The sequence below is a fragment of the Pteronotus mesoamericanus genome, unplaced genomic scaffold, assembly GCF_021234165.1.
Source record: "Pteronotus mesoamericanus isolate MK-2021 breed Mesoamerican mustached bat unplaced genomic scaffold, CSHL_Meso_final contig_78, whole genome shotgun sequence".
Lineage (NCBI taxonomy): Eukaryota > Metazoa > Chordata > Mammalia > Chiroptera > Mormoopidae > Pteronotus > Pteronotus mesoamericanus.
This window is the reverse complement of record NW_026555258.1, coordinates 6861755-6888504: the sequence shown is the minus strand read 5'-3', so window position 1 is coordinate 6888504 and position 26750 is coordinate 6861755. Positions and strand designations below refer to the sequence as shown.

The 26750-nt window shown below is 46.2% G+C and overlaps 1 protein-coding gene across 1 annotated transcript in view; it reads left to right on the top strand.

Annotated features, from left to right (window-relative positions):
* Window positions 1-26750, top strand: part of LOC129079261 (zinc finger and BTB domain-containing protein 34) — a 265100-nt gene that overhangs the window by 83194 nt on the left and 155156 nt on the right. The gene's annotated exons all lie outside the window — the stretch shown is intronic.

Below are 26750 nucleotides of genomic sequence, written 5' to 3'. Positions count from 1 at the left end.
TGGCACCTGGTTGTGATTTTTGTCTGTAAGGAAAACAGGGTTCGTTTGGACTCTTGTGGCAGGAGCAACTGTGTGATTCCAGGCAGCTTGGAGCAAAGAGAGGACCCTAAGCTTCTGAGGCAGGAAGGTCTGCATTTGCAGCCTGGCTCTGCTGCTCTCTATCTCTGCGATCCTGGCAAGCATCTTCACCTCCCAGTGCCTCCATTTCCTTATCTGTAAGATGGAAAGGATACCTATCTCTTAGCGTTGTGATGGTCAAAGGAGACTGCATAGGCAGATGGCCTGGCCCACGGCAGAAACTCACGTATTTCTTCTGTTTTGAGTGAAGTCAGGATGTAACAGGAGGGAAGCAAGGGCAATGCTGTTAAGTCAGGTGTAGGAAGGCCCTGGGGAGACCTTTTCTGTCACTACTCTATCTCTTACTCCAGGCACAGAGTCTGGCGCACTGTAAGATCATACTTGTCAGTACTTGCTGAAGGAATGAGAGGCAGATAGGAAAGTATTTCTTTCCGTATGGCCTGGAGCTTAAGAGCTTGGGCTCTGGATTGAGAAGGCCTTATGTTTGTGTCTGTATGATCCTGCTCCATTTAAGTCACGTGACCTCTTGGGCCTCAGTTTCCACATATGTCAAATGGAGATGATAGTATGAGTGCCTCTAAAAATTGGACATGAGGACTAAATGAGATTTACCAGCTCTTCTGAGGTATAACTGACATATAATAAACCATACGTAAATAAGGCCAACAATCTGATGAGTTTGGCTCTATGTATATACCTGTGAAACCATCATCAAATCAAGATACTAAACATACCCGTCACTCAAAAAATATTCTCCTGCTCCTTGCAGTGCCCGCTCTCCCACTCCCTCCGCTGTCCTGAAATCGGGTCGTCCTTCAGGTGTGTTCTGTTTCAGAATGGTTTTGGCGGTTCCTTCACAGTTCCACATGAGTTTTAAAATCAGCTTGTTAAGTGTAGGAAAAGCCTGACAGGCTCTTGATTGTGATGACATTGAATCTGTAGATCAGTTTGTGGAGAACTGGCGTCTTGACAACATTGAGTCACCTCAGCCATGAACATAGTATGTACCTTCATGCATTTAGGTCTTCTTTAAGTTATTTCAGTAATGTATAGTTTTCAGTGCATAGTTCTTACATATCTTTTGTCAGATTTATTCCTAAGTATTTTATTTTCTATGTTATTATAAAGTGTTAATTCCACTTTCTCATCACTAGTTAATAGAAATATGGCTTATTTTTTTTAAAAATTGACCTTATATTCTACAGCTTTGCTAAACTCACTTATTCTAGCCCTGGCTGGTGTGACTTAGTGGATTGAGTGCCAGCCTGCAAACCAAAGGGTCGCCAGTTTGATTTCTGGTCGGGTACAGGCCTGGGTTGTGGGCCAGGTCCCCAGTAGGGGGTGTGTGAGAGGCAACCACACACTGTTGTTTCCCTGTCTCAAAAAATAAATAAATAAAATCTTAAAAAAATAAATTCACTTATTTGAATAGATTTTTTGTAGATTTATAGGATTTTCTACACAGATGATGTCTTTCTGAATAATAATTCTATTTTTTTTTCCTGATTAATCTGGCTAAGTTTATTGATTTTATTGATCTCAAAAAATTTTTTGGTTGCATTAATTCTTTTCTATTGATTTTCTGTTTTCTAACCCATTGATTTCTATTCATATTTTAAATAATTTCCTTTCTTCTGCTCACTTTGAGTTTAATTTGCTCTTCTAGTTTCTTAAAGTAGAAGCTGAGGTCAATAATCTGAGACTTTTCTTCACTTCCCATGTAGGCATCTAGTGCTGTACATTTCCTTGCAAGCATTGCCTTTGCTTTCCCCCCACACATTTTGATATTTTGGGGATTTCATTTCCATTCAGTTCAAAATGCTTTCTTGTTTTCCATTTGACTTTTTTTGACCCATGGATTATATAGAAATGTGTTATTTAGTTTCCAAATATTTGGGGATTTTCTATGCATTTTATGCTTTTGATTTCTAATTCTGTTATGGTTAGAGAACATACTTTGTGCAATTTGAATTATTTTAAATTTATTGAGATTTATGCCATGGCACAGAACATGGTCGCTCTTGATTAAGTTCTGAGCAAACTTGGCAAAAATGTGTCTTCTGCTGTTTTGAACAGTGGTCTATGAATATAACTTAGGTCAAGTTGGTTCATGGTGTTATCGAAGTCATCTATATCCTTCCTAACTGATTTTCTACTTATTTGTTCTGTTAACTATTGAGAGAATAGTATTGAAATCTCCCACTATAATTGCAGATATGTGGATTTTTCCTTTAATTTCTATCAGTTTTTGCTTCATGAATTTTGAAATTCTGTTATTAGCTGCATAGACATTTATAATTGTTATGTCCTTCTATTGAATTTATCCTTTATCATTATGAAATGACCTGCCTTACCCCTGGTAGTATTCTTTGCTGTGAAGTTTACTTTGTTTGAGGATATAGCCGTCTTTCTTTTCATCAGTGTTAGCATGTCCTATGGTCTGAGTGTTCGTGCCCCTCCAAAATTCATGTGTTGAAATCCTAACTCCCCCGGTGACGATATGTGGACATGGGGCCTTGGGGTGGTTAGAACATGGGGCCTTGGGACAGAGCCCTCATGATTGGGATTAGAGACCTTATCAAAGACATCTCAGAGCACCAGCTTCTTCCTTTCCCCATGTGAGGACACAGTGAAAAGACACTGCCTACAAACCAGGAACTGGGCCCTTAGCAGATACTGAATCTACCAGCACCTTGATCCTGGACTTCCCAGCCTTCAGAGCTGTGGGAAACACATTTCTGTTCTTTATAAACCATTGCATTTATGGAATTTTGGTTACAGCCATCTGAATGGACTAAGGCAGAATGATATATATTTTTCATCCTTTTACTTTCAACCTATTTGTATCTTTATATTTAAAACATGTTTGTTGTAGCTAGCATATAGTTAATTCCTGCATTTTTATCCAGTCTAACAATTTCTGCTTTTTAATTGAAGTTCTTAGACAATATTTAATGTGATCATTGGTCTGGTTGGATTAAAATCTATTCTTTGTTTCTCATTTTCTCTTCTGACTTCTTTTAAAGCAATTGAGCATATTTCATCATTTTGCTTTTTCTCTTTTATTGGCTAACTAGCTGTATTTCTTTTAGTGGTTGGTTTAGAGTTTAGGGTAACATATCACAGGGTACTTTCAAGTGATAATATAGCATTTTCATGTATAATATAAGAACTTTACAACAGTATATTTCTATTTACCGTATTTACCAAATAGAAATATATTTTTATTTCTATTTCCCTTCTATTCTTTGTAGCATTGTTATCATACATTTTACTTCTACATATGTAATAATCTCCATGAGACATTATTTATTGCATTCACATGAAATAATTATCTAGCAAAGTCAATTATCTTTTAAGGAGATTTTTTAAAAGTACATAGAATAGTAAAGTACATAAATCTTAAGAATACAACTCAATGCATTTTTACAAAGTGAACCAACCATGTAACTACTTGGATCAAGATACAGAACCTACCAGCACCCCGGAACCCTACCCCTGCCCCCGCCAAGGCAGTGCCCACCCGCAAGCATGGTCACTATTCTGACTCTGTCTCTATCAGGAGTTTTGTCTGTTTTTGAACTTTATATAAGTGGAATCACACTATATATACTTCTTATCTGACTATTTTTAAATTTTTTAAATTAGACATATTGGGGCGACATTGGTTAATAGTTGCCAGACTATTTTCACTTAACGTTATATGCATGAGATTTATCATGTTTCTGTGTGTAGCAGGAGTTTTATCCTTTTTCATTTTGGGACAGTATTCCACTCCTTGTATGAATAGACCATGTTTTCTTTATCTTTTCCAATGCTGATGGGTATTTTGGTTATTTCCAGTTTAAGGCTATTATGAATAATGCTGCCACAGACGTACTTGAACATTTTCTTGGACTTAAACATTGATTTTTCTTGTGTATAATATCCAGGAGTGACATTGCATCGTCATAAGGAAGCTGTATGTTCAGCTTAATAGATATTATCAAGCTGTTCTCAAAAGTGGTTGTTCCAATTTACATTCCTGTCAGCAACATGTGAGAGTTTCAGTTGTTCCTCGTCTTTGTCAACACTTGGTGTTGTCGGAGGACAAACAATGGTGAACATAGAGCTCACCTGGTACATTTCCCATCTTCCTGGGGTCTTGGGTCCTCCAGACCTGACTGCCTTGTTTGCTCTCCGATATCTTCAAAGAGCTGGGTTTTTGTTGTTTTACTCTATCCAGTTTTTATAGGTAATTCGATACTAGTTACTTTGTCAAAGACAGAATCAAAAGCCTCTTTCTTTATTTGAACACTACCTTCTGTGGCAAAAAGTTATTTTTCTCTAATTATATTAAGGTATCATTCTACTCTGAAAGTGTTTAGGATGCAGAGATGCTAGCACATGCATCTGGGTAATGACAGTTTCATTGTCATTGTATTATGTTGTCTAATACTTTCCCTTTGAAAGGAATTTGTGAAAGTGTACCTTCACTTTATCCTTATGTGCATCTGTTTGTGTTTACACTGATCCTAGCTTAAGGCAGAAAATGTCAAATGAACAGAGTGCAGTGAAGCTTACATAATCTTTGGTCTTTTATTTTTGTTCCTGTTTCTTATTTTTGAATACCACATGTTTTATATCCACCTTTCTTCTCTTAAATTTATTGGGATGATATTGCTTTATAAAGTCATATAGGTTTCAATGTCCAGTGATAGGATTCTTAGTCAATGATCACATGACACCTGAGAGGGGGAAGGGCACATACCTCGCAGAGATTCACTGGAGAGAAGAGAACTTACTGGGGAGAAGAAGGCTTCACTTGGAAGTGCTGGAAGTTTCCCACAATATGAACTTAACCTCAACACAAAAGCCGCGTTTGGAAATCCCCTCCAAAAGCACTGAATGCGTTGCTGTGCAAGAGGAGCCTCTCTGACAGGAGGGCGCACGGTGAAGCTGTCTAACTTGGACTGGACTGAGCTGAGTTGTGGCTCAGAGCAGAGGAAGGAGATGAAAATCAGTTCCCATGTCAAATGATGACATTTCTAGAATAGCTGACCCATGCTCTGTATTTTCCAGTAGGTCGTGGAAAGAATCAGCAGCTGGGTCCTTTCTTTTGAAGGTCATTGCACAAGCTGCTCATGATGGTCTCGGGGCCCCTAGCCCCTGTTGGTATGTTACCTGCGTGCTGTTACTATTCAAGAAGAAGGCTCATGTTTCAAACCCCTTTGGGAAACTTTTAAGTCTTCAAAATGGCAAACAGTTTCATTGCCAAGCTAAATTTTGACTGAAAGGAATGTCAAGGCTATCTGTGTACGGATGAAACATGTGCTTTGTCTGGCAGCACATCTGGTTTTGGAGCTTTGATGAAGCACGAGGGCCTGCCTGCTGCTGTGGCTGGGCTTTTCTGTGCCAACGTGCATTGCTGTCAAAGACTGCAGTGGTCCCAAAATCCTGCAGCTGCATCGGCGCTGGGACCTTGGGTGACTCCCTTCTCCACAGGCATTGTCAGGAAATGGAGCAGAACATACAGTTGCTTCAGCTACCCAGGAGCTCACTGGCTCTCCAAAGGGCAAGTCTTGAAGTACTTGCCTGAACCTCACACTGAAGCTCTATTTTTTTTTCTTTGAAAGTAAAGCAAAACACACAAAACAGAAAGAGGAATTCATCATGACTTGGCTTACTTATTAGATATTTTTGGCCATGTGAATGAGATAAATCTTTCAATTCACCATTTTAGATGATTCCGAAAAAATGGGATGTTTTGGCCATACCGCCTTCTAAGAGGAGCTGGGTTGGACGAGGCTGTAAACTTTGTGCTGCTGGAAGACACGTTTGTACGGCCTAGGAGTGGCCAGGTCAGGCTAAGTCTCAGCAAAAGGAATCTGGAGATACCTAGGAGCACCGCCCTTCTCTTTGGAAGGCTGCTTCTGCTCAGTGAAACATGCAGAGGGAGTGTGGATTCACAGTCCTTCCTTGGGGAAAACCCATCAGTGATGGGGACCTCGACATTGCTTTCCTCGTTGGCTTGAGAGAAAAAGATGGTGTGGAGTGGATTCAGCTGGGAAACCCATGGAGAACGCTGCAGGTCCTTGACATCTGATGCTCACTCCACCATGAGTGGGTTTTTCAAGCGATGATCTGGTGAGTTGCTGCCTTCCTTTGGGACTGACTCAGGGTTTTCAGCATCTGTTGGTAAACCAAGAAGCCAAGTTGATTAAATATCAAGGTATTATATGTCAAGGAGCATCATGTGTGTTGGATGTCAAGGAGTGTTTCACAATTTCAACTTTCTATTCAATGAGAATAACTATTTATTGAACTTTTGTGTTAGTCACTATTCTAATAGTTTTACATGAACTGAACCATGAATATTCACTACAGTCCTATAAGGAAGGCATTTTTATTATCCGCATTTTCAAATGAGATATTGAGGCCAGAGAGGTTAATGAGTCTGCCCAGGGCCGGTCAGTGGCAGAGTGAGATTTGAACTCAGGTGGTCTGGCTTGAGAGTCCGCATCAGCCCCTGGTCACTGCCCCTTGTGCGGGACCACAGCGGGATCCTCACTATAGTTCATGTTTGCTCTTACTGCGTTTCTTTTGATTCTTTTCTGAAAGTTGGTATTAATTTCTCTTTTTGCTTGGAAAAAATAGAGAAATAATCTCTGAAAAGATTTTTTTAAAATTTAGATTTAATGTTAAAATAAATTGTGTACAAAATTTCACGTAAATTTTTAACACAGATTTTACTGGGAAGGGAGCCCATAGCTTTCATTAGATCCCAAAACTGAAGGGCAGCGACCACCTCTGGTGTGTTGTCTCTGACATGCTTGGCATGGTGCTGGGCACATAGTGTTTGCTCAGTAAATTTTCATTGACCACTGAATTAAAAGTTACTGTGCTTAAAGAATTGAACTTCCACTATCTGGAAAATGCACTTTTTCAAATCACTTTACTTCCTGCTAATTAATATAGGATACCATTCATTCGTCAACACTTAGTTATTCCACATAAGCTATAGCCAGGTACTTAGGAGCTGGTCATACAAAGGTGAACAGATTAGATTCTTAGGTGTACTCTCCTGTGGTCTAGAGAATGAAGACAGACAATACAACAAGCGCTGCAGTAAAGAATAGTAAGGGGAGTTACACGTGCACATAGGAGCATCCTTGTGGTCTGGGTAGGGGGGAGGGTCACAGAGCTTGTCTGGTGTCTAAGCCAAGACCTGAGGAATGCGATAGAGTTGGTCAGGTGGAGGGGAAGAGGAGTATTTCTAGCAAGGGGAGTAGCATGTACCAAGGCCTTAGGTGAGGGCACAGGACAGGGAGGATGGAGGAATGAACGAAACGTTCCACGTGGCTGGGTCACGCACAAAGAGGCTGGGCAGCAGGGTGGCTGGTGGAGGAACGCAGAAGACGCTGGGTGGGGTGGGGCCCTTGGAGAATTTGGTTTTGCGTGTATTTGATTTGAGGTGCCTGTGAGACACACATGGGATGCCCAGCGCCAGAGTGGCTGCAAACAATATTTCTTTCTTGGATGCTGCGGGCATTATCTGTATACACTTCAGCAGAGCTCTAGGTTCTTAGGTGCCACTGATCCAGGCTCTGTCCTCAGGGGCCGCTGATCCCAGCTCTGTCTGTAGGAGGACCCCTGGGCTTGTGAAGGGATCTTGGGGGTGGATTTGCCCCTGGAGACTCAGTAGAGGCCCAAGTGTTGGGATATTAGTGGGATCTGGGGGAAAAACAGTTGAAGAAGCAGCCTTGAGAGAAGCGGCCTCGGTGAAAACCAGAGCAGCTGGAATGGGGTGACGTTGAGAGGAGAGGAGCATCTTGGGTAGGATCCTGATTGCCCAGAGCCCTCCAGAAAGGAAGAAACAAGGTCAGGGCTCAAACACCTGATTTTGGGGGAGAGTGTATGGCGTGTCGGTGAGTACCTGAGTTCGTGCAGAGCTGGGTTTGAGACCCTGCTCCACCACAAACCACCTGTGTGAATTTGGGCAGGCTCCTTAACATCTCTAAATCTTTGTCATCTCATCTGTGAAATAGTGATGACAACACGACCTACTTCATAGGGCTGTTGGGAAGAGTCACATGATAATGCATTTAAATTCCCACAACACTCTGGCTGGAACATAATGTAGGTGGTTGCTGCTGCTGTTCCTTCTCGTTCTCTTCTTCCCGCAGGTGTTGCTGTTATCACCACCCAGGTGCCTCTCTGAGGCGGACGTCAGCTAGCCTTGAATGTTGAATCCCAGTCTTTATGGCTTTAGGAAGGCAGGGGCTGTCTCTGCACGTCTCTCACATACTTCATGCGATGTGGCAACACCTTTGCAGGTTCCTCCTGAAGAATCTGTCATACAGAGTGCAGGGGAGCCGCAGGCTTCATGCAAAGGGAACCTTGGGAAGCTCGTTAACAGCTTTTATTTTTAAACCCTCACCCAAGGATATGTTTTGATTTTTTTAGAGCGAGAGGAAGGGAAAGAGAGAAACATCGATTGGTTGCCTCCTGTACACACTCTGAGCAGGGATCAAACCCTCAACTCTTTGGTGTATGAGATGCTACCAACTGCCACCCAGCCAGGGCCACATGAATAGCGTTAACAGGCACTGTAGGCATCCCTGTTTCTAAAACACCCGTTAAAGGCGCTGTCAGCCTGGGCTCCTCAGCTGACCCTAGCCTCTTCAGCTTTCCCAGCTCTTTGTTCCCCCTCAGGACCATTCATGTGCCTGCACTGTGCAGAACAGTTCAGGTCCCCTGGCACCTGCAGCCTAATGTGCGACTCAAGTCCATGAAGGTACCAGCAGGACAGAGCACCTTCCACCTCAGAGGACCACCTGTGTTGTAAATAGTCTCTTTGGTGGTGGGGTGGTGGAGAGGTTCAATTTCATTATCATTATTATTTTTAATATATATTTTATGGATTATGCTATTACAGTCGTCCCATTTTTTTCTCTCTGCTTTAGTTCCCTCCACCTGCACCTCCCCCACCAGCATTTCCCCCTCCTTAGTTCGTATCCATGGGTCGTACATGTAAGTTTTTTAGCCTCTCTATTTCCTATACTATTCTTAACCTCCCCCTGTCTATTTTGTACCTACTATTTATGCTTCTTATTCCCTGTATCTTTTTTTCCCATACTCCCTCCTCCCTCTCCCTTCTGATCTCCATTTCTGTGATTCTGTTCCTGTTCTAGTTGTTTGTGTGGTTGTTTTTTTTTTTTTTGGTTCAGTTGTTGATAGTTGTCAGTTTGTTGTCATTTTACTGTTCATAGTTTTTGATATTCTTTTTCTTAGATAAGTCCCTTTAACATTTCATATAATAAGGGCTTGGTGATGATGAACTCCTTTAACTTTTACCTTATGTGGGAAGCACTTTATCTGCCCTTCCATTCTAAATGAGAGCTTTGCTGGATAGAGTAATCTTGGATGTAGGTCCTTGCCTTTCATGACATTGAATACTTCTTTCCAGCCCCTTCTTGCCTGCAAGGTTTCTTTTGAGAAATCAGCTGATAGTCTTATGGGAACTCCTTTGTAGGTAACTGTCTCCTTTTCTCCTGCTGCTTTTAAAATTCTCTCCTTACCTTTAATCTTGGGTACTATAATTATAATGTGCCTAGGTATATGCTTCCTTAGGTCCAACTTCTTTGGGATTCCGTGAGCTTCCTGGATCTCCTGGAAGTCTGTTTCTTTGGCCAGATTGGAGAAGTTCTCATTCATTATTTTTTCAAATAAGTTTTCAATTTCTTGGTCTTCCTCTTCTTCTGGTACCCCTATGATTCATATGTTGGAACGTTTGAACTTGTCCCAGAGGTTCCTAAACCTCTTCTCATTTTTTTGAATTCTTGTTTCTTAACGCTGTTCTGGTTGAACGTTTATCTCTTTCTTCTGCTCCAAATCATTGATTTGAGTCCTGGTTTACTTCTCTTTACTGTTGTTTCCCTGTATATTTTCTTTTTATTTCACTCTGCATAGCCTTCACTTTTTCCTCCATTTTGTGACCATACTCAACCATTTCTGTGAGCATGCTGATGGCCAGTGTTTTGAACTGTGCATCTGATACGTTGCCTATCTGTTGGCTTGGTTCTATTTTTGGAGCTTTGATTTGTTCCTTCATTTGGGCCATATTTCTTTGTCTCAGCACACTTGTTATGGTGGAAGGGGCAGAGCCTTAGGAATTCACCAGGGCGGGGCAATCCAGGATGCTGCGTTTTGACGCTGTGTGTGCAGGAGGGGTCCGTGAGGGAAAAATGCTGTTTGCTTGACTCTCGGCCAGTTTCCAGTTACTTCTCCCACTACCATAAGCAAATTGGGCCCTTCTCATGCTGATTATTGGGTGGATGGGTTTGCGTACATTCTAAGACTGTGTGGGTGTCTCCAATGGACTATCCTGTGAGGCTGGGAATTTTTCCTGCTGCTGTATCCCCCACAGATTTTTATAGCCAGAGCTTTTGAGGCTTTCTTTTCCTCCACTGGAACCCTGGATTGCATGGTCTGTCTTGCTCCCTAGCTGTTCCTTCCAGTTTATCCGCATGCAGATGTGGGACCACCTGGTCCGCCAGCTGCTGCCTCACCTGCCTGGTCCTCCAGCCGCCACCTCGCCATGTGTCTTTTCCTCCCCGGCTGCCCGTCTCCACCCCTCCCATGGGTCTGGATGAATGTTTCTTCTTTAGCTCCTTGGTTGTTGGACTTCCATACAGTTTGATCTTCTGGCAGTTATGGTTATTTTTTGTTTTTAAATTTGTTGTCCCCCTTTTGGTTGTGCAAGGAGGCAAAGTGTATCTATCTACGCCTCTATCTTGGCCAAAACTCTATTATTTTTATTGATGGTCACAAATGCTTCTTTGCTCTAGGCCCTAGGGAAAGAAGAGTTGGCAGGTGAAATCTACTGATGGTGTTGAGTAGAGAGCACGGATTTTTGGTGTACGACCAAACTCTACCTAGGTTGGAACCTTGGCCTTGCCACTCGTTGCCCTGTGGCCTCCTGCAATTTGCTTCACTTCTCTGAGTCTCTGTGCTGCAGGGGCTGGGCTGGCTTTCCCTGCTTGAAAGCTCCATGCCCTGGAACAAACGTCCCCCAGGGCGCCTGTGAGGTGGGAAGCTGTCCTAATCTCCCCACTTCCCGGAAAGATTAGTGCCCGCAGCCTTGATTGTGTTCAAATGAAATTGCTAACCCCTCTGAGGGAAGCAGGAAAACAAATCCTCACATTGGGACTGTCAACAGGTTCTAGAATCTCTCAGATTTAGAAGCCATGTCCATGGTCTATGGTTCCTGGCTCCTGACTTTTCCAAGGAGGTCCCTGGATTCCTGTTCCTCTGGTTTCCCTGAGAGAGGGGCTTTCCAAGATCGGCCTCCACCAGGCTTTGCCTTGCCTTCCCTTCCCTTCCCTGTGCACTGTCCCTCACTGAGGTCACCCAGCCAGACGGGCTGCGAGAACAGAACGTGGGAAACCAGGTGAGTCAGGATGTTTTTAGTTTCAAGTAACAGAAACAGCTCAGGCCATCTTGACAAGAGTGGAACCTGCGAACAGAAAGGGGGATTTAAGCCTCAAGGGGTGTCTCGTGGAAGCTAGAAGTAGAGAAAGGGTGGAGTCCAGACCCAGAAGCCTGGCCAGACACTAGCCTTTCATCTCTCTCCTGTGACCTTCCTCACGTCCCTTTCCCGGGCTTCCACACCGACCTCCTCTGACTCCTCGGTAGGCAAGGCGGCCATGAGACGGCTGCCTGGGCTCCTGAGCCCTGGAGGCTGAGTCTCTCCCTCCATCTAGATTCAAACTTTGCACACAAGGAGTTATTAATGGTCCAGTGGGCGTCAGGTTCACTTCATTCAAGGTGACTTCCCGAGTGATGAGGTTTAGGGGAAGGTGTAGGTCCCAGAGAAACTGGAATGGTCAAAAGCTGGGCAGACACTCTCAAAATCCAAGTGATGGGGAGCCAGTGTCCCTCAGTGTCCCCTTGTCCTAATATGTCATTTGCCTCTTGGGGATCTCCGGCTCTGAGACCCCTACCCACTCCAGTCCGTGCCATTCATGTTCCTGCTGTGCAGGTTTCTGAACAGGGCCCGTGCGGGTAGGGTGGGGGCCTGGGGCGGGCTTGTGGGGGTGAGCAATGCCTCCTGAAAATGGGACGGCACACGGCGTAGATCAGAAGTGGGACTGCCTGGCCATTAGAAAGTGAGCTTTAAATACCTATTTCAGATGAAGAAAGATTCCCTTATGTGGGAGCTCACTCTGCATTTCAGTAAGTCTTCCTGTGGTCTCCGGTGTTCAGCTCTTTGAGGGACACGAGTCCACCCCTGGAGGGCCCCAGACAGCCAGCGGCCGTCCAGCTCTCACAGGCCGCCCTGGGGTGGAAGGAGGCCCAGGGCCACCTCGGCTCCCTCCCCTGCGGTGCGTCCGGAAGGAGGCCCTGCCCCGGCTGGGCACCGAGGGCGGTGTGCGGAGGCTCCCTTCCTCTAGGCACTTAGAATTCAGGTGGCATATTAGACAAATTATATCTCTGACAGGAAAAACATCTAACTTCATTTAAAATCTTTTATTTATATCTGGCTGATACGTAAAAAGCCATTTTAATTAGGTTTGTACCTGTATGCAGTTGAGATAGTTAGGTTGGCTCTTCCCTCCCACCCCAAGATGTCTAAAAAAGTAAATACTGTTTAGCGTGACTTTGTATACCAAGACTTAGTCTGAATGTCAGACCGCAAAAATGGGTTTGTATGTGATGGGAAGATTAACAGGCAGATCCCCCCCACCCCCTGGCCTCCCTCACAGAGTGGTCCTGGCAGCGCCTTCCTGCCTGTAAATACTTGGGGCTGCCTCATTGGCATGTCAGTAAAAGGGAGAAGCAGCCAGATGATTTTATGATCCATAAATGCAAGCACCAGACGTGCTCCGAAATTCATTAGTGTTTGCTTGTCCTTACAAATAGCCTGTGCTGTTTGCCTTCTGACTAGACTGGCGGACAGGCAGGGCCCAACCAGGGTGCGGAGGGCTCCGAAGCCCTGGCTTTCTTGGCAAATGAGAGTTTAAAGCAAACTTGAAATTTATGGCTGAGGATCATTTCTTTCTCTCGAGTGTAGGTCTTGAAAGTTTGAATCTTTAGATGTAGATCAGCTTTTCCTTCAGTGGAAAATATGAGGTTCTGGGATAAAACCTACTCATAAAAATGGTTGTGATTTCTCTCTGTCTCCCTTCCCTGCTCTGCATTGTGCATAAACCTTTTGGAGAGGGCAAGCCCCTCAAAATGTTGTGCCCAGACATGCCCCTGTGCGGCTGTGCCCCGCTGTGCACAGCCCTGCTCCTCGGTCGCCCTCCCTCCTGTGGTCCGGAGCACTCAGGGCTCAGGCTGCTGCCAGCCCCTGCCTGCCTCTCCACAGGGTCCGTTTCAAACCCCAGATGACCCTGCGAGGTGATGGTGAGACTGTGGGTGGCTCTAAGCCACTGCCCTCTGATGTGGGGGTGGTCAGCATGGCGCTGAGCAGTCTCAGCTGCAAATATGCTGAGGTCAAGGTTTGAGTAGCCCTTGAAGTCTGAGTGGCATCTGGAGGAAGGTTGGTGTGCAAGGGGCCAGATGCCTGAGGTCTCTGCATGGAGTTACAGGTTTGAATACACCGTAATTAGAGGAGATATTCTTGCTTAAGCATTGGGATGGTGGCTTTTATACTTAATATTTGGTCGTCTTGCACGTATTGACCACGTGAGAGGCTCCCTGCCTGGTGTTTCAGGGACTCAGGGGTAAATGAGAAAGCCCTAGTCTAATGGCAAAGGTAAGAAATTTCTATAAATAATGACAAGGGCCACACTGAAGGGGACAGACTAAGTACTATGCAGGAGGGAGGGAGGGGAGCCAATACTTCTAGCCAGGGGCAACAGGCAAAGTATCCTGTTTGCTTGTGGCCTGGAAAGATTGATATGATTTGGGCACAAGAAAGGGCATTCCAGGTAGAGGGGACAGCTTCCACCCAGGTGAGGCAGTTGGGAAGAATGTGGCCATGGACAGGGACCAGGGAGCAGATTTGTTTGGCAAGAGCAAAGGAGAGGTGAAGGGCATTGTGGAAAATCAGACAAGAGGATAGAGCGGCCCCACGGCCGAGGTTCAGAATGCCGTGCCCAGGACTGGTTCTCTGGGCCCTGACCGAGCCGCGCTTCATTCAAGAAGCTGAACAAGCAGCAGCCAAAACCCCACAGGCCCCATGGCCACAGTTTGCCCCAAACCAAACCTGTGACTCCTCACCCAGGCCCCCGCCGAGGCCTCCCTCCCTGGCTCGGCACGCCTGCTCACCCTGTCAGCAAAGGCTTGGTCTGCCGTCGCGACTCCTCTCTTTCCCATGTTGTCTACTTCTAATTGGCCCCTGCACCCTGTCTCCCTTCCTTCCACTTCTCTGTCCCCAGCGCCGCCTCCCGCTCAGGCTGCCCTCTTACTTCCTCCTTAGTTTCTATGCTTATCTCCCAGCAGGCATCACTACAGCCACTTCTGCCCCTTCCAACTCTGCCACCCACCCTGCAGTCTTCAAATCTCCATCCACATCACCGAGCTTCAGAACTTCCACTAGCTTCCCCAGTGCCAGCAGAATCAGGTCCAGGTCTTTAAGATGGGTGAGCAGGTTTTGTGAGACCTGGCGAATCCCTTTCTCCCCAGCCCCTCTCCCGGTCCTCCCCACTCACTCCTCAGCCTCACCTGCTCCCGCCTCCTTGCAGCCCCTTGGGCTGCCTCTAGGCCTGTGCATGTGCTGTTCTCCGCGCCTGGCCCCCGTGCGCCCCGAGCCCCACTCTCTGCATGGTCTGGCTCACCATAACGCCCTGCTCCTTAGCTACGCCAGCCTCCTGTTATAATCTCTCTTTGCACTCAACTTGTCCTTAAGCACGTAGCAAGATGTTCTTAATTAACGTGAGTCTTCACCCCTGGCAGGCAAATGCCCTGTTCACTGCTCTGTCCCCCAAGCCTTGCACAGTGCCTGGCACAGAGGAGACGCCCTGCGGTGAGTGAAGACTGGCTGGGCATCACCGATTCAATGGGGCTGGAGACAGAGTGGAGGAGCTGGCTGGGCCTGAGGTCGGGCTCGAAGCCATGGTCTCACAAGGTGGTTTCACACCATCAAAGGCTAGTGGCTCCGGTGCCTGAAAGGTTTCTCACACTTTTAATTTAAATAAGTATCCCTATATAGATCAAACATCTGAAAGGTTGGTTTTTCCTTCTAGCCTTTCAGGAGAGGAAACAACTTTTCAGAAAGAGCCATTCCTTCTGGTCTGCTTGTGCACCAGCCGTCTGTGGTCACCATTAGGCAGTTCAAATGTCAGAACAGCCCGCACTCCTGTAATACGTCCCACTGTGTAGCCATTCCTGGAACTCATCAGAAGTCTGGCTTTTTTTTTCTTTTTTTTTCTGGAAATCTTGCTCTGTCCAGGGCTTCAAGCGGCTTGTGATCAAAAACCAAGTTGCTGGGGATGGGGGAAGACTCTTTCAGGGTGATACGCTGAATGAAACTATTATTTCGATGAGCATAGGCTTCCCCTATGGCTCCCTCCTGCAGCTCTGTCTTACTGGTGGCAGGGAGGGGGCCAGGGGCTGTCCCTAGGGCCTGGACATCCTTGGGACCTTGTGCGACCTCCAGGCTCATCAGTTTCTACAGACCCCGCCTGGCCATCACACCTTCAGCCTTTTGTGAGTGAAGTCTGCACATCCTCGCCCCTGTCTGGTTACCAAACTTAGTACCTCAGTTTCCCTCTGGGACCTTTTATATTAAAAGCTCAGGCTCTGGTGTCTGCCATTTACTACCTAGATGAACTTGCATGAATTATTTCATCTTTGTGAGCCTCAGTTTTCCCATCTGTAAAATGGAATAGTAGAATCTATTTCATGATCTGGCTTTGAACTTCAGCATAGTGGATAAAAGCACATTGTATGGTACCTAGAATGCAGGAAACATGCAGTAACTTGTAGTTCTCTCCCTTCCCTGTCTTTTTGCTCATTTTGTAACCCCCGTAGTGTCATCTCTTTTGCAGCTACTGAGTCAATATTATTCAAAATGTTGGTGGAAAATTGTGGTACTAATGCTTGGCCAGGCTGAGAGCACAGGGGTTAAGAGCCTAGGTTTGGGAGTCATGATTCAAAGCTGGATTTGAATCCCAGTTTTGTCACTTGTTTGCTGTGTGACCTTGGGTGAGTTAATTATCCTTTCTGAATCTCATTTTACTTATGCGTGAACTGGGGGCAATAACAGCCCTTCCTGATAGATATCATCCTTCAAAGATTATTGGCATAATGTAAGAAAAGTATTTAAACTAGTTCCCAGCATATAGTAAGCATGCTGCTAGCTGCTGCTGATCCTCCTCCCCATCCCCCCTCTCCCTCCCCCCTCCCCCTTCCTCCTCTCACCTCACCTGGCCCTGCTGATGGGGCTCCTTGCCTTGTCTTTGGTTCTATCTGATCCCTCCTTTTCCATAAGTATGTCTTATATCTCCAGGTCATGCCTTGTGCATTGGGTAGAGCTGTGTTTTCCAATATGGTGGCTTCACATGGCAGTGAGCACTTGAAACGTGGCTATTCCAAATTGAGGAGTTCTTTAAGGGTAAAAAGCAGACCAGATTTCAATGACTTAGTATAACATAGAATGGAAACTATTTAAAAGTTAGTATTTTGGGTTTATTGAGTTAAATGAGTTGTTAAATTAATTTTATCTTTTTTCCATTTTTAGTCTAGCTATTAGAAAATTTAAAGTATGTGTTTTGCATTATATTTCTGGGTTGTAGCTCCTAGGCCTTCCTCAACCAGGGATCCGTGAGAAAATTAAGCCTAATGAGCAAAGGTCCACTGTGTGTAACGAATGTCCCATTCTCAGGGGAACTGAGCAAGTCGCATCATTTTCTGTGTTCTGTGGCTCAGATAAGGAGCCTGGCTGAGAATGGCTGCACCACCTATTGTTTCTAATTTTAACTCACATTCCTATAGTGTTTCTCTTTGTGGTATAGTGAAGGCTGTTGGCTTGAGATAGATGTTACTAAACTTCAAAGCTCTTTTTTTCTTTTTAGGATCTAAATGAACGTTGCATTTTACTAATTGCCTTTAAGTTGGTGAGAGGATTATATTACTTTCTCTTCTTTGATTTATTGATATGCTGTTATTCGTTAAAATTTTCGTAACAGTAGCTTATCTTATATTTCTTTGATAGGCCTGCTAGGTCAGGTAGGATGATTCTTTGTGCGTGTGCATGTGTGTGCAGGAAGTTTATTGGAAAGTGACCAATAGCCATGAATGAGCAAAGGAAATAGAGTAGAGCGGAACAAGTTGAATTGTGAGGCAGTTGTACTAAAGGACTTGTCCATGTAGGATGATTCTTTTTCCCCCTTCGTTCTGTGTTTGTTAGGGGTTAGGATTTGGGACTTTTTTCCATCACTTTTTGTACTCTGAATAAATTATTTAGCATAAGAAGTAAGTGTTCTTTAAAAGTCTGAGAGGACTCACTGGTAAAATCATATGGTCCTGGAACCTTTGAGTTAACTTTTCCAGTTTCTGGTGTGGTGTTTAGCATACTCACCAGACATAGGAAAGTTTATTTGGCCAAAAAATAGAAAGTGGTGCAGAGATTAGGTCGGTGTCTGCATCATCCCATGAAGCAGGTACTTCCAGAAACTTCATTTTGTGTTCTCAGCAGTGTTCAGGGTGGCCCTGCAACATGTGGGGGTCAAGATTAAGAAGGATTGAATTGTGCTGAAAAACGTGGTTACCAAACTTCAGCTGCAGTGGGAACAGTGAGCTGAAGATTAAAGATTACAAAACTGAAGTAGAGTTAAAAAAACAAGCTAGAATTTTCTCCTGGAACTCAGAGGAAAAACAAAAGGAGACAAATTTGATGAATTGCTTCTAGGAGGTGTCATGTGTGTATCATAGGAATTCTGTAAAACAAGGGATGCTGGTAACGTAGTAAGAAGAACAGCAGATTGTAAAACCAAAGATATAGCATGAGCTCAGTTTCCAAGAGAGTGTGTGTGCGCACATGTGCACGCCCTTGCAACCTGGAAGTGGGGAGTGGCCACCGTCCTGGACACAGAGGTGCTCCATGGCCAAGGGCCCAGGCTCCTGACACCAACAGGCCCGCCTGAGTGTGGATCTTGGCTCTCATGTTGACCACATCGGAGGATTTGAGCAAATTGTGTAACTTTTCCAACTAAGCTTTCGTTTCTTCATCGGTAATATGGGGCAATAGTTGTACCTATCAAATAGAGTTGTGAAAATTCGGTGAACAGTGGATAAATGTATGTAAAACTGATGACCTTGTGCCTAGCACTTAGTGAGTAGTCAGTAAATTTAGCTATTGCTATTGACCACAATGAAAGCTCTGGTTTTCTCTGGCTATTGCGCTAATGGTGATTTAAATGTTCTTCTATGGGTTTTCTGTACTACCCAAGTTTTCTGTAATGAACATGTACTAGGTCCTTAAAAAAAAAAAAAAAGTGTATTTTTTTAAAAAAGAGCATCTGATGATGTTATTTGGAAAAAACATTTCCTAGTAATACGGGGAAAGGGAATAGGGAATTGAGCCGTGTCCCCAGTGGACGAGTGGAAAAGGAAGGGGCAGCCCTGGGGGCTTGCGTCGGGCTTGGGAATCTGGGCAGGCCGATCTGCGTCGGGCGGCTCTCCGCGCAGCTCCTGGGGCCCTCGCCCTATCATATGGGCGGGAGGCTGTTCACAGGGACGCCCTTGGCCGCTGCCCTGCGCTGACAGCTGGTTCTAATTGTGCAGGGCTGCACGGTACTAGGGCTGGAAAGGGAATGTTTTGGGAAATTTGCATCATCTTCATGATCCCAAATCTGCTTGTTTTCTGAGCAGACAGTAGTTTGGGGATTTGATGAAACAGTAGTGACTGCAATCAAGTTGCTTTTCTATAGACACTATGTCTAAAAGCTGAGAAAGATGAATTACTTCTCTTCATTTGGTGATCTCCCCTCATTATACACTCCTACTCCACAGAAGGTGCGTGTTTGTCCCCAGTGACTTCCCCCTCTAATGGTGTGTGCAGATGGGGTGCGGAGACCCGATGGAGGCCCTCAGGCTCCTGCCTCCCTGCGCCCTGCCTCTTTCCTTTCTCCACGCACACAGCCCCTAGTGGGTGTTTGTTTTAAATCACCAAAGTGAATGTTCTCACATGAGAAAATGATCATACCCCACGCATGAGCTTTTAGTGCAGACTAGACCATGGCACAGCAGAAGAGCACTCCGTGCGCCCGGATCTGCCTGCCATGCGCTTCTCACGTCATCAGGGCAGCACAACACGTAGCGCGCGGCTTTGGAGCCACCTTTTCTCACTCCCGCCCCGTCCTTCTTGGTAAAATCCAGTCCTTACCTGCCCTCAAGGCCAGGCCACGGCCAGCCCCCTACTCCCTTCCTTTCCTCCCGCTCCCCCTCACTGTCCCCCACGCTCACTCAGCTTTAGCTGCGCCGGCCACCTTGTTGTCCTCAGAGGCGCCGTGGAGGCCCAGCTCAGGGTCGTCGCACGCGTCCTCCCTCCGCCTGGAAGCCCCTCCCCGGGTGCTTGCGGGGCCTGCTGCCTCACCGCCTCCACGTCTCCGCTCCGGTGTCAGCGCGTCAGCCAGGCCTCCGCATGTGCCATCCCTTCATCCTGAGTAATATTTTTTCATAGGATTTATCATCATCTGACTTACTAAAAATTTCTCATCTCTCTCCCCTCCTGTAGAACATAAGCTCCATGAAAGCTACAGCATGTTCGTGTTGTTCATGGCTGTATTTCCTAAAACATACACAACTCTGGTAAAGAAATGAATGTAGGCATTCTTTAGAAACTGTCAATTACTGTTTTCCCTTCCTTTCCTTATCCTTTCTTCTCACCCTTTCCCCTCTTCCTCCATCATCATCCTCCTCCTCCTCCCCATCATCCAAGAAGGAGCTAAAGACACCTCTGCCCGCTGACAGCCCCTCAGAAGCCTTGGACCTAGGAAATGGCTTTAAGGGCTTCAACCTTGGGAAACAAAGTGGGAAGTGCAGCTGTCCGCTGTTGCCTTGAGTTATGTCGGTCCCCTCCCCACCCCCGGAATGGGCACCATGCCCCTCGAGGCCTCATCCGATGGTCCTGGGACCGCTCCAGCACAGTGCTGGCCCCTAGCTGGCCCCGCCTTCCTTCGCTTCTTTTCTCCCTCTCTTCCCCGCCTCTCCCTCCCTCCCTCCCTCTCTTCCCTTGCCTCCTTTCTCCTTTTCCTTTCCCTCCTTCCCTTTTCTTTTCCTCCCGTTTTTCATTACAGCTGGTTTTGTTCCAGTGAGGGTTTACGAAGCCCCTGCCACAAGCCCTCCAGGAAGCCCCCTCGGCTGCCTCGTTTGCTGCTGCCACCTTCGCGCGTCACTCAGTTAAAGCCCTTACATCTCTCTATAGGGCAGGCAAGTTTCCCAAAGGTCCCCGCTGGCTGTGGTTTTCACAGGAGTTCTCCATCAAAAGGTGCAGTAGCACCTAGTGGTCATGTGAAAACTATCTGTTATTTATAGATGTTGACACTGTAGGTTATAAGCTGGTTATCATTTTATGAAAATTTGTATATTTCTGTGTATTTACTCAACTGTTAAGATTTCATTTTAGAAGGGTTACAGTGTATATTATATTATGTTGATCAATATGGCATCTATTAAAATTTGTTCAAAGTTGTCCTGTACATGATAATCAAATAGTACAGAAGAGTTTATGAAAAAAGGCTTGACCCCTGGGGGTAAGCTATTTATACCGTTTTTTCTTCTGCTGGTGACTTTGGGGACTTTATTTGGTGCACTGAAACCTCAATTTCTAATTTCTTCAGCTTTATGTAGTGTTTCTTGACTGCTCCCTTCCTGTGCTTTTCTTCCCCTCTCCACCTGCCTTTTCCCCTCTCCATCTTCTGTCAGCTGTTCTTTTCATTGTCAAATTAATTAAATTAACACTTTGACATTCTGCAGCTACAACCAAGTCCATCACACTTTTCCTCACGCTGACTCTTGGAGCTGAAAACCAACACACAGCATTTATTATTATTACAGCTATGTAAATATCATCCCGTGCCGCGCTGAGCAGGTGCCAGGATTGCATTTCATTCTCCAGTGTCCCTGGGCCACTCAAGAGGGCAGATGCCTCGGCATCGAGGACCCACAGCTTCTCTCTGCTTTCAGTCCATCAGCTGCCTAATATTGGAATGGATATACAGATACCATATTTAAATGGCGACAACTTTTAAAACTTATCTGAACATAATCAATATATACTATTTAAATGTGCATATATTTAAATACATAGATAACATTTAAATTTATACAAATAGGAATTTTTGGTTTTTGTTATTCTTAGAGATTATAATTGCCTTTTTTTCCTATTATCATTTGCCTTCATCATGTCCTCAAACGTTTTCAAACTGTCTGTTACATTTTCATTTCTATCGTATTTTCATTTCTATCGTATTTTCAATCTCATTCGTTTCCCCCGGGGCCCTGCCTGCAGGGCACTTTGTTCTTTAATCTTTTTGCACCACTGTTACTATGGAACATCCCTTCACAGTCTTGTATGGTTGGGCTAGTTCCCTTTCATTTTTTCAAAGTTATATTTATTGAGGTTTAATTTCATCCAGTAAAATTCACTCTTTTTAGTGAACAGTTTGGTGAGTTTTGAGACATGTATACTCATGTAAACCACCGTGATCCAGAGAGAGAACATCTACCACGTTAAAACTTCCCTGCGCCCCATTGCAGGCAATTCACCTCCTGCGTCCAGGTCCCTGGCAGCCAGGGACCTCATTTCTGTCGCTGTAGTTTTTACTTTCCTCAGCATGTTAGATGGATAGAATCATACAATGTTTCTGTGTCTGGTTTCTTTCACTTAGCATAAAGCTTTTGATATTCATCTGTATTGATGCAGTTCATTCCTTCTTTATTACTGAGTAGCATTTGATTGTCTGGCTCTATCACAATTTGTTTATCCCTCCGCTGATTGATGGAAATCTGGGTTGTTTTCAGCTTGGGGAAATTGAGAACGAAGTTACTATAAACATGCATATATGTTTTTGTTTTTGTGTAGACAAATGTTTGCATTAGTGAGACTGCTGGTCATTTGTGAAGTATATATTTAATGTTACGAGAAACTGCCAAACTGCTTTCCCATGTTGCTGTACCATTTTGCATACCCAGCAATGAGGCATGAGGGTCCTAAGATGCCTAACTCCTTAGTCAGACCCCTCCCCAACCCTGAACTGGCGTGGTCTCCTCCGCTGCCTCAGCGGGTCACCCATTCCCTGGGGTGTTTTTAGAACTCCTTTGACTTAAGTGTGTGGTTGTTCCTCCAGCTCTGAAGATTTTCCCAGAGGAGAGATGAGAGGAACAGGGAGAGCAAGCAGCCAGGAGGAAGAATCGAAGCTCGCCATTGAGCCAGGTGGTCACATAGTGTTGCTGGCTGCCAGCCTGGGTGTGGTCCCCGAGGTCAGATTTGGAGACCTTCTTTGAGGTGGTGCATTTTCCACGTGGGCACATTTTAAGCATGCAATCTGGAGAAGATTGCAGTTAGAATTAAGCACGTGTATAGAAGCGCTGTGTGTAGGCACCAGCTGCCTATGGCCCGGGAGCCTAGATCCTGTGGGGGTCTTTAGGGAGGACTTGCCCTGCCCCCCAGGTCTCCTCTTCCAGGGCCTTACCTCACTGACCCCAGACAGGGTCGGGGCAGGCCTTCCTCGGGCCACTTCAGGACAGCTGATTCCTGGACCCCTAAGCCCAAAGCTGGCAGCCAGAGGGGACACTCCTGGCAGTGTGGCCCAGGAGAGCTGTGCGGGTGCGCAGAGCCAGCGTTGACTCTCGCTGTCACCGAGGAATGCTTGCAGACAGGGCGTGAAGACAAAATTGTTTTTATATATCAGTTAGGGATTTTTTTTCCGTAGACAGTTTCTTTGTAATAAACATTCTCCTTTGATGTCAGAATGGATGTCTAAATGAATCTCACATTGTTGTGTGTTTTTTATGCAAGGCAGCTGGTCAGACACCCTCTCGGTCTGGGCCTGCCGACGTTGAGGTGCCTGTGGGATGCCCGGGAAAGGGTGGCCAGGAGGAGGCTGCATACCCTTGGCTGGCACTCAGGAGAGGAGCTGGGGCTGAAAAGAGACCTGTGGTTGAAGCCATGGCAGTATGTGTCATCTTCCGGGCAGGGGGACACAGTCACGGAAGAATATTGAAGACGACCCTGGACAGCTTTAGGTGGGGGTGGGAGGCACGTGTCAGAAAAGAAAAACGCAACTGGAAAAGAAGACTGAGAATGGGGGGGCCTGAGAGGTGAGAGATGACCAGCAGAACATGGGGCGGAAGGGCGAGGATGGAGAGAGAAGCACGGCAGGGGGTTGCCTCGCCAGGGAGCTGTCGCTGGTAGGGAAGGGGCAGCTTCAGTGGGGCCGGGGCTGGGGAAGGGCGGAGACCGAAGTGGGGGAGCAGCGAGAGCTGACAGCCCTCTTAGGAAAGCCATTCGCGAGGGGGAGAAAGAGAGTGAGCAGGAGCTGGAGGAGGGGGGAGGTCTGGAAAAGATGTCTTTTATTATTACTATTGTTGTTATAATTATCATCACCATGATTATTATTGATGGGAGAGCCTTATGCACATTAAGATGCTAGTGGGAAGAATTGGAGAGGGAGAGGGTGAAGATCCAGGAAGGAAAGAGGGCATCAGACCCTCTAAGCCAGGGGAGGGGGTGGGACCCAGAGCCGAGGATGAGAGTGGGCCCTGGGAGAAGGAGCCTCCCTTCTACTGAAGCCAGAGGAAGGTATGTTTGTATGTTTAGTGGCAGAACATGTTCTTCTGACATCTTTTTTCTCCCTGACGAACCTGGGAGACATCCTCATAGCAGAGGAGAGGCCCCAGAGGCAGCTGGCAAAGGCCTCTCTGTCCGGGCTCCACTCTCCTTTCGCGTCCTGTTGGCCTCAGCAGAGAACTTGGAGTCAGGGTCCGGGACAGCCGGGGCGGCATCACCCGCCTTCCTCCCCTGCGGCCCAGGGGCAGCTGAGGGCTCCTCAGGGACCCAGGGCTCCCAGGGTCTTAGCAGCTTCAGCCCAAACCCTGTCTCCCTTCTAGAACCAGCCGTGTCTCCGCTGGTCAATTTTAACTTAAATTACACTGAAACCAATTCCATAGCATGGACCTTTTTCAGGCATTAGTGACTGGAAGAGTTTTGTTCTATTACCTCACATTTTCCAAACCCACTTCACACAGATGGAATCTCTTGTAACCCTATAAGGCCAACACAGAAGAGGAGCAGTGCCAAGGAGGCGGGGCTGAGGGCTTGTTTTAGTAGATAGAATGGCCTGATTTCTTTTGACATCTTGATAAATCTTTCTACGCTGAATTTGGGAGATTTCAATGCTGAGGAACGCTCGTATGCCATTCGTTCAGCAGATGCAGCCTGGCCTCTGCAGCGAGCCAGGCCTCGGCCCTGCAGGCGCACACACCCCCCAACCCCGCATCGGTCAGGCTCTCTTTTGGCCTCTGCTGTCACTCCGTGGAGCCAGCGTCAGCATCCGCGTTTTCGTCAGTGATGAAACTGGTGCCGAGAGAGGTTGGCTCACCTGAGGTTGCCCAGGAAATAAGTGACAGGGCTGGGATATGGAGCGAGGCCTTTGGCTCTAAGTCCTTTGCTCCATTTTACCAAGGAACCTCTTCAACAAAGTTCTACTCTGCTGGGGTTTTAATTTTAAATATTATGTGTCTTCTGGTGCAAAATGTTGCTTAGAGAATTGTCAAAACCGAGGAACTGCACATACGGTTTTTGAGTCAGTGTCTTAGAACTGTTCAAATCAAATAAATTCAGGGCAGATGTATTAACTATGTGCTTTGGTTCCTGCCTGCATGACATCAGCAAAATGGAAGAGAAATAATAATAGATTTTTAAATAGTTCAAGACAGCAACAAGAGTGTGGTGTGGGAGAAAGCAGGGGTGTCGGGAGTTAGAGGCGACTCTGGCGGCAGCTCGGCCCTGGAAAGAGGCGGGAGATAGACCCATCACATGTTCATCGGCTGCTGGGCTCTCCATGTGTCTTAATCCCATTTAATTGTCATGATGAGAAAATGGAGGTTCTGAGGACCTGCACCCCATGCAGGCGGTGGGTGGAGGCCGGGGTCTGACCCGGTCTCGCAGGAAGGTCCGCGCTGCTCCGTTTCAGGGTGCCTTCCTAAGTTACTGACGGCGTGCAGCGAAACTGCAGACTCAATTAAACGCCCCCCGCCCCGACACACACGTGCGCACACACATATATATGTATATAATTTTGGCTGTTTATTAAAGAATTCAGGGGGGGAAAAAACCAAAGGAAACAACTATTCAGCCAGAAGTGAGGCCACAACCAGGCCTCAGCCCTTTAAAATCAGCTTCATGAATTCTCTTTTATATCTAATTATAAGCCACACCTTTCCGGGACTGGCTTTGAGATTCACAGGGGAGAAAGGCTCTTGTCCTCACGATTAAACTATGAAAGGGCAATAATATACATCTGCAAATCAATTAAGATAGGTGAAAAAGTGGAACGGAGTGGGAAAAGCAAATGTAACTCAGGTAAGTCAAGTATACGTTTCAAAAGAGATTGAAATGTACATTTTCAGAACGAGGAGAATCATGGTACCCAGGTGAACTCTACATCTCAAATTCCTGCGTACTTTTGAAAAAGAGTAAAGTATTGACTCAAAAGGACAAATGATAGGGAGCCCTTTCCTCTTCGCTAAAGTGGACTTGCTGGGAATTGGACGAGGTCACATGGGCAGTGCCTCGTCCAGTGCTGGCACGGGGGGTTCTCGGTGAATGGTAGCACCAGGCAATACCCCTGCCATTACTCTTGCTCCAGGTCTAAGTAATGAGGGTGTGGAGGACTTGGCCGGGTCATGGATGGCGATGTTTTCTCGTGTGGGTGGCGGGCAGGGTGATGACCCCATTTACAGAGGTGAGGCGGCCGGGGAGAGGTGCTGGGTTGCTTAGCTCCTGGCTGGGCCACAGCCATTCGCAAGGCCGGGCAGGCCTTTCGTCTCTTGTCCAGAGCCGTCCGCTGCCGTCAGCCAGGCTCCCCACAGGTGCCCGTCTGTGGTCTGTGGTTGGGTCCTGGGATGCAGGTGAAGGGCCCAGCGCTTTAGAGGTGTAGCTGCTCAGCCAGCAAGTTTCATCTCAGGTCATTCCTGCTGACCTCCCTGACTCCCTGGTAGACCTGATCTGGGTCTGTCCCAGCTGGTGGGCAGCTGGCTCTCACTAAGGATCTTATCAAAGTTCCAGGTGTGTGGCAAAATGATGTTATGAGTAATACCGAGGACTGATAATAATTAAAAGAAGGTCTTGTAGCTGAGGGGTAGAGAACTATAGAATCTCCATTCTCTGCCAGGGTCCCCTGGGCGCAAGCTGAGAATGCTGCGCATTTGGGTGGTGGCTTTTCCTTGGCCCTTGTATATAGCCCCCAAAGGAACCCTATTAGATTGCTCCTGCTGTCTCCCTTGGATGGCGGTCAGTCTCACTGATAGGTAAAATTTAGGTAATTTGATCAGATTATAGTGCTAAACCTGCTGGAAAAGAAGAGAACACATCCCCCGAAGGAGATATTAAAGGGAACCTCTCCTTCTGTCCCCTTTTGGTTACATGAGAGATGGGAGGGTCCAGCTTCAGGAAGGAGTCTGAGGTCATCCCAGAAGCTTCTGTGATTGCAGTAGACTTGGATTGGGCTTTCCTTGAC